The sequence below is a fragment of the Engystomops pustulosus genome, chromosome 3, assembly GCF_040894005.1.
Source record: "Engystomops pustulosus chromosome 3, aEngPut4.maternal, whole genome shotgun sequence".
Classification (NCBI taxonomy): Eukaryota; Metazoa; Chordata; class Amphibia; order Anura; family Leptodactylidae; genus Engystomops; species Engystomops pustulosus.
Genome location: NC_092413.1, coordinates 93,944,659 through 93,960,320, shown reverse-complemented (window position 1 = coordinate 93,960,320; position 15,662 = coordinate 93,944,659). Strand labels below are relative to the sequence as shown.

General features: G+C 42.5%; 1 long non-coding RNA gene across 4 annotated transcripts in view; it reads left to right on the top strand.

Moving 5' to 3' along the window:
• The window catches only part of LOC140121642 (uncharacterized), a 227,560-nt gene that overhangs the window by 25,257 nt on the left and 186,641 nt on the right, over window positions 1-15,662 (top strand). The gene's annotated exons all lie outside the window — the stretch shown is intronic.

Sequence of the window (15,662 nt, the reverse complement as noted above, 5' to 3'; positions counted from 1 at the left end):
CGATAGTGTACTGAAAGAAGCACATCATAAAGCTATTAATAACAATATGGATGCCCTCTTAACACCGAAAACAAAGGAATACTTCACAGACACCAACACGCATCATAGGGACTTACGATTCCCATTACCAGCAGGTTAGAGAAATTCTGGCAACCCACTAGAAGATTCTGAAACTGGACCCCAATGTGGGTGACCAGATTGGGGACAGCCCACAGATTACGTGTAGGAGAGGCCATAACCAGCAGGATAAATTGGTCCACAGTCATCTGGGACCAGCCACACGGGAGACCTGGTTACCTAAACCTCCTTCTCAGTATTAAATTCCAGGGGGCGGTACTGGTGACACCACCAATACATGGGGGAGATTTTGATTGCCTCCTTCATCAACGCAAAGCCAAATGGATTTGTGTATTATCCACTGAAAAACCCTTGGGTTTCAATGACCATATAAGCTACGCATTCTTTCTATAGGCCATTATAAGTAGCCAACTGAATGGACCTATAAGCTAGCTTTAATGTTGACACTCAGAACTTTGTGACAATCATGTCCTTTGAGTTTCCTTTTATTGGCTGTGTCATCTTTTATATCATTATTGGCTTTGTCACCTTTATGTCATCTTTTTCCTTGTTAGTCTCCATTATGTATTATATTCTCACTGCGGGTACATCTCTCTACCAGGTCACTCCTTGACCTAAATATGTTTCAATAATACAGTGTGAGTTATTTTAATTTCACAAAGATAATGGGGCAAATTTACTTACCTGTCCGGAGGAGTTCACAGAAAGTGCATTGTCTGATGATAATGCACTCTGCCGCAATTCACTAAGATCGTGCATCCAATATCCTGCACGTGTCGCTTCCCGGCTCAGGTCCGACGGAGTTCACCTTCTTCTTCCTGATGCATGTAAGTGCTTGATCTTGTGACACAATTTGAAAGTTAAATCCTGCGCTCAGTCCGAATCAGTCGGATCATCCGACTGCATGCCCTCCCCACCAATTTCTGCCGCTTGAAAGCCAGCGCAGCTGCGCCAAAATCCGATCGCGTGAGACACAATCCCCTGTTTAATATCTGTTACAGCCGTGCAAAAATCAACAGTGAATTATAGAATGTGTTATTTTGTTACCCTGAGTATATCTAAGAAACTCATCTTCATGGGAATAGCCCTTTAACAACCTAATTCACAGTTGTTTACAGTTCATTTAAAGTTGTGATACAATGCAAATTCTGTGTTCATAGGAATCTGCTTAGGAAGGGGGATGTCACAACAAAACTGTTAAGTTCAGAGCATCTCGCTCTTGCATGGGCACTATGGGGAGTATTTATCAGGGCTTCAATACAATAAACTAGTGTAGAAGCCAGTTCTATGTCATGTGCGCAGAGAGGGGTTGTTCTTGCCCCAGGCCTACTTAGTTTTTTAAAAACCTGTCAACAGTAGTTCTTGGGTTTTAAGCAAAACTATGCAAGGCCAGACCTGGTGTACTTTTTTGTTGGCACGCCCACCCAATGGATACATCAAAATGCCTATGCCTCTTGATGTATGCCATTACTCTCACTTTAACTGGTCTGGTTTTATCACTTGCTCCTTATTCTCCTCAGTCATCATCCTTTAGTCTCCATTAGCAACAAGGTATAGCAGTAATGCTTTGTCACAAGTGAAGGACCAGAAGCCAGAGGAGTGGAAGCATTTTTGTGTGCCCACTGCTTTGGGAACCAAGAAAAACAGGTATGGGACGGCAACCAATATGACCATTTTGATGAATTCTTACATTTTTGCTAGTGCACACAGCTGGTGATCCTAGTTGCCAAGATTCAGGTATATTTAGACTAGAACAAAAGCAGCAGAACTCCTTAGGTTTGCAGTGAATCATAGACTTCATTTATTCACCAAACATGAGTGACGTTTCGACAAATAGTCCCTATCAAGCATGCCATCTTTTCAATAATTTGTGGTGATTGTGTCAAAGCTTTCCTTATCTGGACTTCCCTTTCAATATTAAAATTTAATAAAAAGCCATAATATATGACTAGTATCATGGGTGCTAGTACTACTACTACTACTACTGCTACCCACTGCTCCTACTACGATTACAGAGGCAGACATCTCCAGGCTTGTCCACACTGTGCTGCTACTAGGATTAGTTACCATACCCTACATAGGGAAATATAACAAAAACATGTCAACTGTTCACAAAAAAGCAAGAATATTTTGTCTTTGGGGGCCGGAGTGAGTGGGGCGGATGGAGCTGAGACAATGGAAGTTTTAGGAAGAACAAGAATTACATTGCAGAAAGATTTTGGAGAGAAAAATTGTCCCATCCACCTGCCCCTTTTTTGGTTCTTTCTTAGGTTGTAACTTCTTTTCAGGTAGCGGTGGGACACAGTCCTTGAAGGCAGGGCTATAGGATTAAAAAGAATTCCCTATTAAACCTCAATGAGAGAGCACACATATACACTTATTCAAGATAATATCACATTTTTATTGAATTCATATTGAATACATCAAGACGTACAATTAAAAAACCCCATTTAAAAAGGACATATAAAACCAAATAACAAAAACACGGACAGTGTGAATTACTAGGAGAGCATTTGTATGCATATGAATAAATCAAGGTGCTGGTGAAAATCCTCAGATGCAAAAGCCAGATACGCAATATCAAACTGTAAATACCACTGGCTACCAAACATGAGCCTCTGGATCATCAAATTATAACCACCTCAATTTAACAAGTAAATACCCACCAGACGCCATATTGCCCTGCTAGAATCACACAGTCCGACACCCCAACGAGCGTTTCGCACCCTGCTTCGCCAGGGGGTGTACAGACAATGTGCAAATTAGAATTTAAATACACAAATGACAGGTGTGTTGTGTTACCGTGATAAGTGCGGCTGACGGCGCATGATCAGAAGTTGCGGCCATTCCACCTCCGGCCGACAGCGTCATGGTGACGCGACTGAAACGCAGCGAGACCCAGGAGTTGACGCTCGCCATATTTTATCATTCACAGAACTGTTCGAATTTGGACCATTATAAATTAGTCATTAAGACATGCATTAATACATACAGGCTATACATTAATCATTAATACATACAGGTAAGTATATAAATAATAATAAAATTCAATATAATCCATAAATATTATATACATAAATGATTCTATCTAACCTATGTGTCTTAATAGTGATGGGGGGGGGAGGATAATAACCAATTATATGGAATAAAAGTGAAAAAAAAAACTATTTTTTTAAAAGAAGACGACTGATAAAGCCTGTTATTTTAAATACCTATAGATTTAACCGAGAAAAGTGCAATTATATGAAATTACTGTATATTACATCTGTCTACTTCATCTATTGACCGATGTTTAAGCTAAAGTGCTAAGTGCTATACCATTCTAAAATGGGATAATGAAAAGTGCCATAGTTGTTATGCTGCCCTTTTGACCAACATAGAAAAAGTGTTCATTTCAGTGTACAAAATTTTGTGCAAAAGAAGTGCAAAGGTGCAAAAAATGCAAGTGAGTGCAAAAATAGTGCATAATTGCAGAAAGAATATTTATATTAGGTCTCAAAAATTCAGAACAAGACAGAGTGGGACCCCAAATTACAACACATTCAAAATATATACACACCGGGCCACCTCCAAAACGAACCAGGGAGATTAGCCCCTCCATTGTTATTATCAACATTTTTCAAAAGTCCCATCAATATCTGCGAATGAGTAAAATCAAGCCACAAATAGTCCTCCATCGGGAAACTACATTTATACACATCTCAATTTCCATAATTCCCTAACCATGTAGTCTAGATGTCCACACCTGAACCTTGGCCACCTACAAACAAATATACAACACAACAAAAGTCAAAATCATTACATTATTCATTATCAACACAGACAAATACATGTACTCAAAACCCAAAAAGGGGGCAAAGGACGTCACTTCATTAAGACCTCTAGGTGTTACACCGTAATCCACTTAAGTTCCCTCCACGATTCTTAAGATTCCTTCCACGACATCCCAGGGAAACTTTGTCGATTCCCTGGAATTTGAGGAGTCTCCAATTTCCATTATGAAATTCAAGAAAATGTCTTGGTATAGTTTTTAAATTAACAAGTTCCTCAGGGTCAGTTAGGGTATTAGCATTTTTGATGTCTCTGACATGTTCAAGGACTCTGACTCTCAATTCCCGAGATGTTAGTCCAATGTAAATGAGACCGCAGGGGCAAACTGCATAATAGGTAACATTGGAAGTTCAGCATGTAATGTGGTGTACAATTTTGTACTCCATTTCTCCTAACAAATAAAAAAAAACACTTTTTTCCATGAAGGAGCACGTACTGCAGTCTCCACATTGAAAAGAGCGCCATCTTGGGCCTTTTGAATGAAAAATATATTGAGGGGTTTGGGCTACGTAATGACTCTTAAGTTGGTCTTGTAAATTTGGTGACCTGCGAGGTGTAACTTAATTGTTTTTGGCAACAAATCTCCCAATGTCCTTGTCAACATGTAACAAGGGCCAAAACCTCTGTAGGATATCCCTCATCTCATGCCACTGAGCATGATATCTGATTATTAGTTTCACCTGATCGTCTTTGGCCTTCTTTTGCCGTGTCTGTAACAGATTTGTTCTTCTTGTCTCTTGGCTCTGAGATATCCACTTTGGATGTTTTCCTTTTTGTATCCTCTTGTCCGAAACCAATCCGCCAGTTCCTGGGACTGACGTTCAAATGCATCAATTGACGAACACACTCTCTTAGTTCTTAAAAATTATCCTGTTGGGATTGCTCTAATTACCTGTGGACTTTGCATTAAGAAGAGCATTAACTGCCGTATCCTTCCTATAAATCTCAGTGCTGATACACCCGTCACATCCCTTGGAGATCTTCAAGTCCAGGAAGTCTATCCATTGCAAATGATATTGTGATGTCAGCCGGATATTAAGCTGATAATTATTCAACGATAGGATAAACTGCTGGAGTTGCTCAGCCTCACCCTGCCACATGTCATCAATAAAGCGCATCCATATTAGGACACGTCCCCATTCATCATCTGGCAGGGCGAGGTTCTGCTCTCAAAATCCTAAATTCGAACAGCTCTGTGAATGTTAAAATACGCCACCCTACATAATTTAGTGATTGGGGTATATAATCTATTCATCAAATGTGTCTTAATTGTATATATGACTATGCTAGATTTACACATCGGATCAACACCAAGATGGCCGCCGACACATCCATTTAGCCTTCAAGAAAATGGCTGCCATGTGTGCTGTGCGCATGACCTGAATTTTTGGTTCCCCCCCCCCCCCCGGGAGTGTCCCGGGTCTTGTTGCGTTTCAGTCGCGTCACCATGATGCTGTCGGACGGAGGTGGCATGGCCGCAACTTCCGATCATGCGCCGTCATCCAAACTTATCACGGTAACACAACACACCTGTCATCTCCAAGGTGGGAGATGCATGGAATGGTGTTCAATAATAAAGAATGGTGTTGAAGTGATTGGCAAGCCTCCAGGGTCTCTACTTAAGGCTACATGCACACTGCAGTATGCCCGCCGCACCGTAGCACGGCGGGCACACGGCAGCGCAAGGAGAGGAGGAGGTGGTGAGTGCTGCTCACCCCCGCCCCTCTCCATAGAAACATATGGGGCACGGCGCCGTATATACGTCCCCCATACATGTGCGTGGATGTAGCCTAAAACTGGAAAAAAACACACCCAGTGCTGCCTGTGATTGACAGCTGCATTTCTGATTCTGGGAAAGCTGGGTGTGCCTCTGAACTCGTTTTGCCTGCAGCTGCGGTTTGAGTGATGGACGGCTGAGCCAGTCAGTGCTGGAGGTAGTGTCCATTACTGCCGTATATTCTACTCAGCCCTTCATTGGATGCTGGTTATTCAGTCTAATCTGTGTATCTATTGCTCTTGCCATTGCGTTTCTTGCTATTCTGTGTATTGACTTCTACTTTGCCCACTGACCATTCTATTTGCTATACGAATCTGTACCTTTGCCGCCATCTTGGTTTTGACCCAGCTTGTTTGACTCCGCTTGTCTGTCTGTATCTGTTGTTTGTCCCTCAGTATGGTTTATCTCCTAGTGTGACCCCACCTTCCTGTCTGTCTTGTGTCGGTTTCTGTTACCAGTGTGAACACTGACCTATTTCTGTTTCCAATAACCTGTCCGCTCCACCATCCAGCAGCTGCCAGACAAAGTAGGTTTTCCTGTCACTTTGTAGGGTCGCTCATTGACCGTCAGTTAGGTTCCTGATAGTGGGTTCACCCTTATCAGGGCGGTTTATCTGCTTTAGGCAGTACCTTAGCCCGCAAGGACGTCGCAGGGTGAGTTCGCCACTGACAGCTAGCGCCAAGCCTGATTGTGGTTGCACAGTTGCTGGACAGGTACTGACAATACCATTGGATGGTGCTTAATAAATGATTCTGCAGCCTTTTCAACCAATTTTGTGGCTCAGTGTTGTTATTGTGTAACATGGGAAGAGTGGTTGGTGGAAAGGTTTGTGGTACTAAGCCTTAAGTCCCATTAGTCATGGATTATATATTGATTTTTTTCTGGTGTGGGGTTTCTATATATTTGCGTATATTCCCTGTCTTTCATTTTGATTTGGTGCTTGCTTACAGGGAGTTCTGCTTCTGCCAAACCTAAAAAAAACCATGAATATTGACTCCTGTTTCTCATTATATACATACTATAAAAGAAACCATACAGTATTGTTTGTGGATATGAGTAACAGCAAGTTATGTGCTAGATAACATTATATCTACCAGACAGGTCGCAACCTTAAGGTGTTGCTGGATTAGTTCATTAAGTCTAACAACTGACCTTTCTTGGGAGACGACAGACAAGGTCATTTATAAACCGTAGCTCAAATCCCTGTTTCTTAGGACTCAAGTATAGGGCTGTATCACAGCTCTGTGCATGAGTGATGTTTAAGACTGATGAGAGTATTAGGCCCCATCTTATAGGGTCCAGAAAGTTTTTCTTATATCATTGACGGCAAACCTTTTAGACACCGAGTGCCCAAACTACAACCAAAATCCATGTATTTTTCACAAAGTGCTGATGCGACAATTTAAGCAGTAACTTATTGCTCCCTGCTCTATCACAAATTGTATAGGCACCTGAGGACACCAATACAGTAAAAAGAAGGATAAGAAGTTTGGATTATCATTGTAGCTTCCTTCTAGGGTCCTCGGTTGCATAGAACTGCAAGAGGCCTTGAGTCCTGTCTGGTGAACTCTGCGCTGGGGTGATGGCACAGGTGCCCATAAAGATGGCTCTGAGTTCCACCTCCGGCACCCGTGCCATAGGTTCGCCACCACTGTCTTATATACTTGGGTTTACAATAAGACTCATGCTACCTCAGTGATTGAATTTAAACTATACCAACCTAGATAGTTAATCATTTATTACAGGACTGATCAGACAGCCAGAATTAAGATCTAGTACCTCACAGATGACTTGTCTTCTCCCCTGGGTTCAGATGTGCATGACGATGACTCCCCGACGTAACTTATTGCTGCTGAGCTTTCCAGCAGATATCCTCAGCACCATGCAGCACATCTCCGTGTCTATAAAAATACCATAGACACTTATAATGTCATCTCTTTAAAGGGAACCTGTCACCAGGGACCTCATTTTCACTAAAGACAAGTTGCAGAAGCCCATCATACCTGCATTGCAAGTATGCCTTTCTGCTTTCTATAAGCATTTTCATTACAATGTAATTGTGTGTTATAACTTACCTTTCACTCTGACTGAATCCTCTTTGTAGTCTTAGGAGTTGGGATTTGGTTTGGCTGCATTTCAAAAAACAATATGTGACTTGTCTGAGCTGCAGACTGATCAGCTCTCACCTTTGTGCTCCTGTATAGCTCATCCCTCTCCCACTGATGTCAGGTCACCAGGATGTGAGCTCTGTGAAGAAGTAGGAGGAAGGAGTTGTACAGGAACACAAAGGTGGGGACTGAGAGCTGATCAGTCTGCAGCACAGATCAGTCACATGTTTTTTGAAATGCATCCAAACCCACCCCTGGGACTACACAGAGGATTCTGGGTTGGGATGGTGGCCCCTGCACTAGCGCCAGGTGGACCACTGGTGGACCGACTCTGGCTATTCCTGTATGTACAGTCATAGAGAAGAAACTATCAATCTAATAGGACCTCCTCCTTAAAGCGCTATATAAATGTGATTTTTTTTTAGCTGGTGTCAGGTTCCAAGGGTGGCCGGGGAGGCCGCAGACGGAGCAGGGTGGCCGCGGACGGAGCAGGGCGGGCGCAGATGGAGCTGGGTGGCAGGGGAGGCCGCAGACGGAGCAGGGTGGCTGTGGACTGAGCAGGGCAGCTGCAGATGGAGCATGGCAGCCCCAGCGTCAAGAGATAGAATAGGCCGCTGTTGGAGCTGTCGAGGTGGTCGGCGCCAAATGAAGTGGGCGGGCTGAGTGGGCAGCCGCAAATTAATAGCCTGAGTTGGGCGGCCACAGATGAGGTTAGTGGACAGGGGCCCGTATCACTGTATATATATATAAGAGGCCATAGCCTTTTAGTGAATATGGGCGCAGAACCACTAGCTGGGTGAATTTTAATGTGAATGTGTAAATCAGCACCCCTAGACCCCAAAGCCTGTACAATAATTCTGCTCTTATCAGCAGAACCACGAAAAAAGCTTTAGTAATGGTTGCAAAATTAACAAAGGATTTGGTGTCTACCAGTTACTTTGTAATATCTCAGCATATTTATGTGAGACCTAGTAAAGAGTTAATCACAGTTAAAGCTTCTCATATTAATATTCTTAGGGAAATATTTCTCATGACAGAAAAACAACATTCTTGAAATACAATCAGCGCATCCAATCTTTATTTTACATCCTCTTTCTGGGGATAGGAACACGTCTACCCTTAGGGGACAGAAACTTTGCTGCGGATTGTGTCAGAACTGTCTGTTCCACTCGGCACCACGTGGGTTTTCAGGCAAAGGAGCAGTGTCAGAGTTACCACTTGGCATAAGCCCCTGAACATGAAGGCATATTGTCCATTTTCTCTTCTCCACACGAATCGTCACCTGCTGAGAAATGTGTTCATTTGAGAACAATGTCAGTGGGTTCCTCTGACAATGACCTGTTATGTGGGATCCACTCACTGGCAAGGCTGCCCAGCATTAACCATAAGCTCTCATGGATTTAATGTGTCGCTGATGAAAGTAAAGCAGGAGAGTCTGCGACAGGCATTAGGCTGAGCTGCCGGCACGAGGATGCACAGTTTGGGCTTACATGTGACTCAGAGAACATCCTCTTCCAGACACCGCACATGTCTGCAGATTACAAGGACGAAGAGCTGTGGCTCTTTCCACTGCAAACAAATATTGTATTTGATGTCCTTCCTGTTATGTGTATTATTATATGTGTGTGGCTGTGTGCAGGTTTAGAACTGTGAAATGTGGGGAGTTTAATAGAACAATGATCACGTTGCTCAACTAATACTCTTTTTTATCAAAATGTACAGGAAAATCATAGTTGTTATAATCCCATTGTACCATACAATACTAAACACTTGATAACACCCACACATCCCCCAGGTGTTATCTTTGCTTATGCACATGGTCCTAAGTCACTTAACATTTACAGTTTCTTCCTAAAGTCACTTTTAACTGCAATTGCATGATGCTTTTTCAGGCTGTGTTCACACGTGGCATTTACATTGTGTTTTTGAAATGCAATTCAAATGCTAAAGAGAGGAGATTTGCCTAATTACATTGCATTAACTTTGCGGTAACTTTTCGTTTTAGCATTAAGTAATGATTTGTGTTTTCTTTTTGAAAAGCTGAGTAAATTCTAAATTTAGACCTATAGGTAACAAGTATGATGGGTCACCTGAAACATTCAATAATTATAAAACACTTACCAAAATCTATGAGAAGAAAATAAAATTAAGCATAATACAAAATGAAAGACAAGTGGCCAAAGATAGCAAAACAAATCCCAAGATTTGTCACCACATTTGCACATATACAGCCAGTGACTGGTTCATACAGAGCCCTAATCACTGACTGATACCCTTCTTTTAGCTAAATATTGTCTGCTTACATCCACATAAATCACCTTTTATCTTATATTACCTGGCATCAGAGGGGGGAGTGTCCTGCTCATCCAGACCCTCCCATCTAAGCCTCCTCATACCTTATGCCTCCTTACTGGTCACAGTTCATGTCATGTGACCAGAGTGACATCATCTCAGGTAAATTAGCCTCTTAATAATAGCAAACTGTGCCCCATACATGTATCTGAGTACATGAAGTCACAGGCATTCAGTTCTGGGGACAGTCCATTAAAAGAATGCCCTGGAGATGGAGAGGGTTCAAAGAAAAGCCACAAAAATGATAAGGGCTATGGAGGGTCTCAGTTATGAGGAAAAATTAAAACAATTAGATTAATTTAATCTAAAAAAGAGACAACTACGAGGGGACATGATTAATTGATATAAATATATGAATAGTCCATACAAAAATATGGTGTTGATAAGTTGTTCCAAGTTAAATCAGATCAAAAGAAAAGGGGGGCACTGTCTCTGTCTGGAGAAAACAAGGAATAATCCGCAGGGGGACAGGGGTTTTTTACTATGAGAACTGTCAATCTGTGGAATAGCCTGCCTCAGGCGCTGGTCACAGTAAGTACAGCAGAGAGCTTCAAGAAGGGTCTAGATGCCTTTTTACATCTAAATAACATTGAAGGTTATGTTATAATACAGAATTTTTTTTCCATAAATCTCTTCCTTATCCAATCCCTTCCTTGAATTTGATGGACATATGTCTTTTTTCAACTGTATAAACTATGTAACTATGTAACCTGGCTGTAATGTTGGCTGTCAGTAACCCTTCCAGACCTTTGTGGGCAAAATTTCAGTTATGGGAATGCTTTATTTGAAAGGAAATCTAACATCAAAATCAAGCATAAACTAGGGACATTTACTAATGCATCCATATGCAAGAGGGAGAGAGCAAGTGATTGGCATGCTCTGTTCATTGCAACAACCTGCAACACTCTGAGCCTCTGATAACACCCCCAGAACCCTTGAGGCTCATTAGCATATTTTTCAAAGTTGAATTTAGAAGGAAGGAGGCCATGAATAACAAACATAAGAAGATTACCACAGTCACAGTCACTGTTCCTGGATCTATTAGTAAGTGTCCCAGGTTTGCATCCCTGGTTTGATCTATTAGTAAGTGTCCCTTCATCGAGTTTGATTTGGTAGATTTTTTTTAGGTGACATTTTACTTAATTTTTTTGGTTAATCTAACATGTGTTTTAGAAAAAAAGCTCATAAAAATGGGAAAAAAAAGTCAGTCCTAATAAATATTGCCACAGCCAAGCATTCATTTTGAGTCCCCTGTTGTCCATCCATACAGCTCAGTAGACCAACCTTAGGATCATGAGGAAGCCTTATGTTACATATCCGATCCATCAAATCCTCTGCCTCCTTCCACAGGTTCTCTAGTGCTGTACAAGACCAAAACATATGCCATCCGTCTGTCCTCTCTTCTTGACACCGGGGACACCTTGCATCCTCCCTCAATATGGCGTCCTATATACTCTGTGCAGTAAAAACAACTGAAACCTCCTTTGTGCAACATTCATGGATAAGACACTAGGAGAACCCGTCCCTCCGCCCACTCTTCCTCCGATTGTTCCCCAACTTCCTCCTCCCACCTCCTTTTAGTTTCGGCCATAGGATCCCCCAATACTTTGGAGAGAAGGGAGCCATACAGCAGGGAGATTACCCCTTTAGTCCCTTGAGCCTTAACTACCCCTTCCAACACTCCCATAGAGCTTATCTCCAATGAACCGGATTGAGCTTGTGTCTGTAGAGCATGTTTCAACCGCAAATATTGAAAAAACCAGGACTGCGGCAATTCAAAATCCTCCCTTAGTTGCTGGAAAGACTTCAATACCCCATCAGAGTACAACTGATATAAATAGCACACCCCTTTGTTACCCCACCTTTGCATATCCTCCAGCATAAATACTTCCCCCAAGACGGGGTTGTCCCACAGAGGCGTGTATTTAGTATAGTTTTCTACTCCCAGCAAACCTTTGTGTACTTTCCACCCCTTTTGCAGCAACCCCAACATCAGTCTAGCCCTAGCTATCCCCTGAAACCTCTTTGCTTCCAGTGCAGCTAGCGGGCCCATGTCACCTCCCAAGTGCAACAGCGTTTTCGGGCAGTCAGTCACCCTTTCCTCCCTGGCCCAGCCACACATATGCTGACACTGGGCTGCTAAATAATACACCCATGTGTTTGGCAGTGCCAGACCACCCTGGTGTTTGGGGAGCTGTAATTGTTCTAACTTGATGCGTGGAACCCCCTTCTTCCACACCAAATCCCGAAACAAATTGTGAAATCGGCGGAACCAGTATTTGGGAATCCACACTGGGGCATTGTGCAGAATATAGAGCAACTGTGGCTGCTCACTTCAAAGTTGATTTTCTGGATGATGCCACCACACTGGACCATGAAAGAAACAAAAACTGGAAGCTGTTATGCTGTTTAACAATACTCTGCTAGCGGTTTATTAGACCAATTGCTGATGACAGGATCCATTTAACTTTCATTGTGGGGAAAATATTAGAAGGGTTAGTAAAAGACTATATACAGGAGTATTTGACATCAAATAGAATAATAAGTGACAGCCAGCATGGGTTTACTAAGGATAGAAGTTGTCAGACTAACCTGATCTGCTTCTACGAAGAGGTGAGCAGATGTCTGGACAGAGGAGCTGCTATGGATATTGTGTTCTTGGAAAAGGCATTTGACGCTGTCCCTTATAGATGCCTGATGGGCAAAATGAGGTTTATTGGTTTGGCATGAATTATTTTCAAGATGTTCGGCGCTCTGGCTGGTAATTATCTCCCAATCCTATGCTGGGAGCATGGTAGAGCAAGCTGTCGTCACATGAGAGGCGCAAACTTATGCCCCTTACGTGACATCACCCATGATGGGAGAGGGAGGTGACAAGGGAGTGCATAATTAGCAGCCTGGAGCGCGGCATCCCAAAATGTTTGATCTATGAAAATATAATGGTGATTCCCGGCTTTTAACCCTGTTACGGAAAATAGCACCCACCCAAAGTCGAAAATGCCACTTTATTGACATTTTGCAAAATATAATTCCATTGAAAACGTTATCAAAAGTCGCCAAATAAATTACACCACACACAGCTCTGTACACTGAAGTATAAAAAAGAAATTAGCAACAGTAATAATACATTTTTTTTGTACAATGGGTCCCCTTGTGATCCCTGTGATCATACTGACCCAAAGAATAAATGAGAAATGTCATTTGGGGTACTCATTGAAAGCCGTAAAATTCAAGCTCACAAGAAACCAATTTTCACCAATTTCACTACATTTGGAAGTTATAGGTTTTTGAAGGTGGGGAGTGAAAAATGAAAACGTGAAAACGTAAAGGGTCTGGTCATTAAGGGGTTAAAAAAACACCTTTGCTTCTCACCTTTCCATCATTCCCCAGTAGTCCTGCTCCCTCCTCTCCAGTCCTGGCATCTCTGAATGACGGAGGAGGGGGTCGAGGTCAGCCAGGGCAGGAGCTGCTTCCACACATCTCTGCTATAGAGTGTGGAGGCAGTAGCAGCTGATAACACCTTCTGGGCCTGGCTCTGCAGCTCTGTTGATTCAGGGTGGGGAGCAGGAGGCAGGACAACATGGGGCAGTGAAAGACAGCTTGAGACATTGGGGCAGATTTACTTTCCCGGTCCATTCGCAATCCAGCGGCGCGTTCTCTGCACTGGATTCGGGTCCGGCCGGGATTCACTAAGGTAGTTCCTCCGCCGTCCACCAGGTGGCGCTGCTGCACTGAAGAGCATCGGAACGCACTGGAATACACCGAGCCGGGCTGAGTGAAGGTAAGTACAAGTTTCGCAACACTTTTTTTTTTTTTTAAATGCGGTGTTTTTTCCGAATCCGTCGGGTTTTCATTCGGCCACGCCCCCCGATTTCCGTCGCGTGCATGCTGGCGCCGATGCGTCAGAATCCGATCGCGTGCTCCAAAATCCCGGGGCAATTCAGGGGAAATCGGCGCAAATCGGAAATATTCGGGTAACACTTCGGGAAAACGCGACTCGGGCCCTTAGTAAATGACCCCCATTATCCCAACTGCCCAGAATGGACAGAACCCAAAAAATGTGACTGTCACACCGAATCCAGGAGCTATGCCTGAAACACCGGTATAACAAGAATTTTAGAATATAATAATTACCACTGGCTCCTGTGGATTTCACAAAGGTGGCCAGGTGCTCCTATGCAGTAGGCGTGCATAATAAGGAACTGAAAGAGCACTGGTCCGCCTAGGTGACGTCCACAGGAGCGCCAAGTGCTAATTTGCATATTTTAAAAAGTCTAATTTTTTTTGCATTATACAGGTGTTTCAGTGTGTCAAACCTAGTGGTAGATTTCCTTTAAGTGGACCCTGGATTGTGCAGAGACTATGAGCATCTTTATGGTGAAAAACAAGAACACACCAGACAACTCAGTCATACGGTTCTGACCTACAGTATTGCAGGCTAAGGTTTTTAGACAAAATAGCCAAAGCTATGAACAGCAGCACCTACCATTATGAAGATCATTGGGCTTCTCGCGGTCACAAGCCAGCAATCAGACATTTATCTCCAATTGTGCACGGAATCTAATTCATGAAATTTTACTATAAATTGCATGAATTGTACCATACAGGCTCTAATTGGACAGTTTCTGTCACATGGTTACAAAGAAGGACAGAAAAGTAAATGATAACGACATGTAAAAGATAGCTTTTTTCGCTTTTAATGGTGTTATCATTGACCTTGTAAATTGATGGCTAATATGTGAATCCTCTCCAGGGTGGGTATCCGCTGTGTTATACAACAGATAATCATATCCACATCCGCGTTCTTGTGTAAAGCTTGCAAGTGAATTTAAATGGCAATGCCACATAGGTACCACCATTTTGATCCTGAGCCTGCCCCTCTCCTTCATGATATTGGGAGGCCTCTATTGGGTTCTATGACTGCTCAAAGACTCCAATATGATTGTATTGCAGTATATGGTATGAGTGAGCAGACCATCTAGGGCTCAAGTAACCTAGGGGAGATTTAAAAAACAAATCATAAATGTTTTAGGTATCTCCATGTCCTAAAAGTCAAAATATAAAATTATTATCCCATATCGTGAACTCTGTAACAAAACATTTTCACAGGGATGTCTCCTCATCCACACCATCACCACTGCATTGTAATTTGTCAGCAGAAATAACAATTATAAACCACTACCAGTATGTTGCCAAGTAGTTGAACACCCTAAATGTGGGGGAAGCTTAGCACAGCACCTTGAGTCTCTGGTTTTAACGCCTAATTCAATTCAATATTTATAATATAACATTTTTATATTTATTATCGTTCCTCATGAATCATAGTGAGCACAAAGTGAGACAATTATGACACAGAGCTACCGAGTTTAATATTTTTCAAGTTATTACACGTACAAGAATCCATGTCAGTACAAGAGATAATAAACAGCTTGCCGTCCGTCTTACCGTTTCATTACAAAGCCCCATTACATAGGGTGTCCAAACATTACACAACCATGGCAATCTTAAGAGCAGGA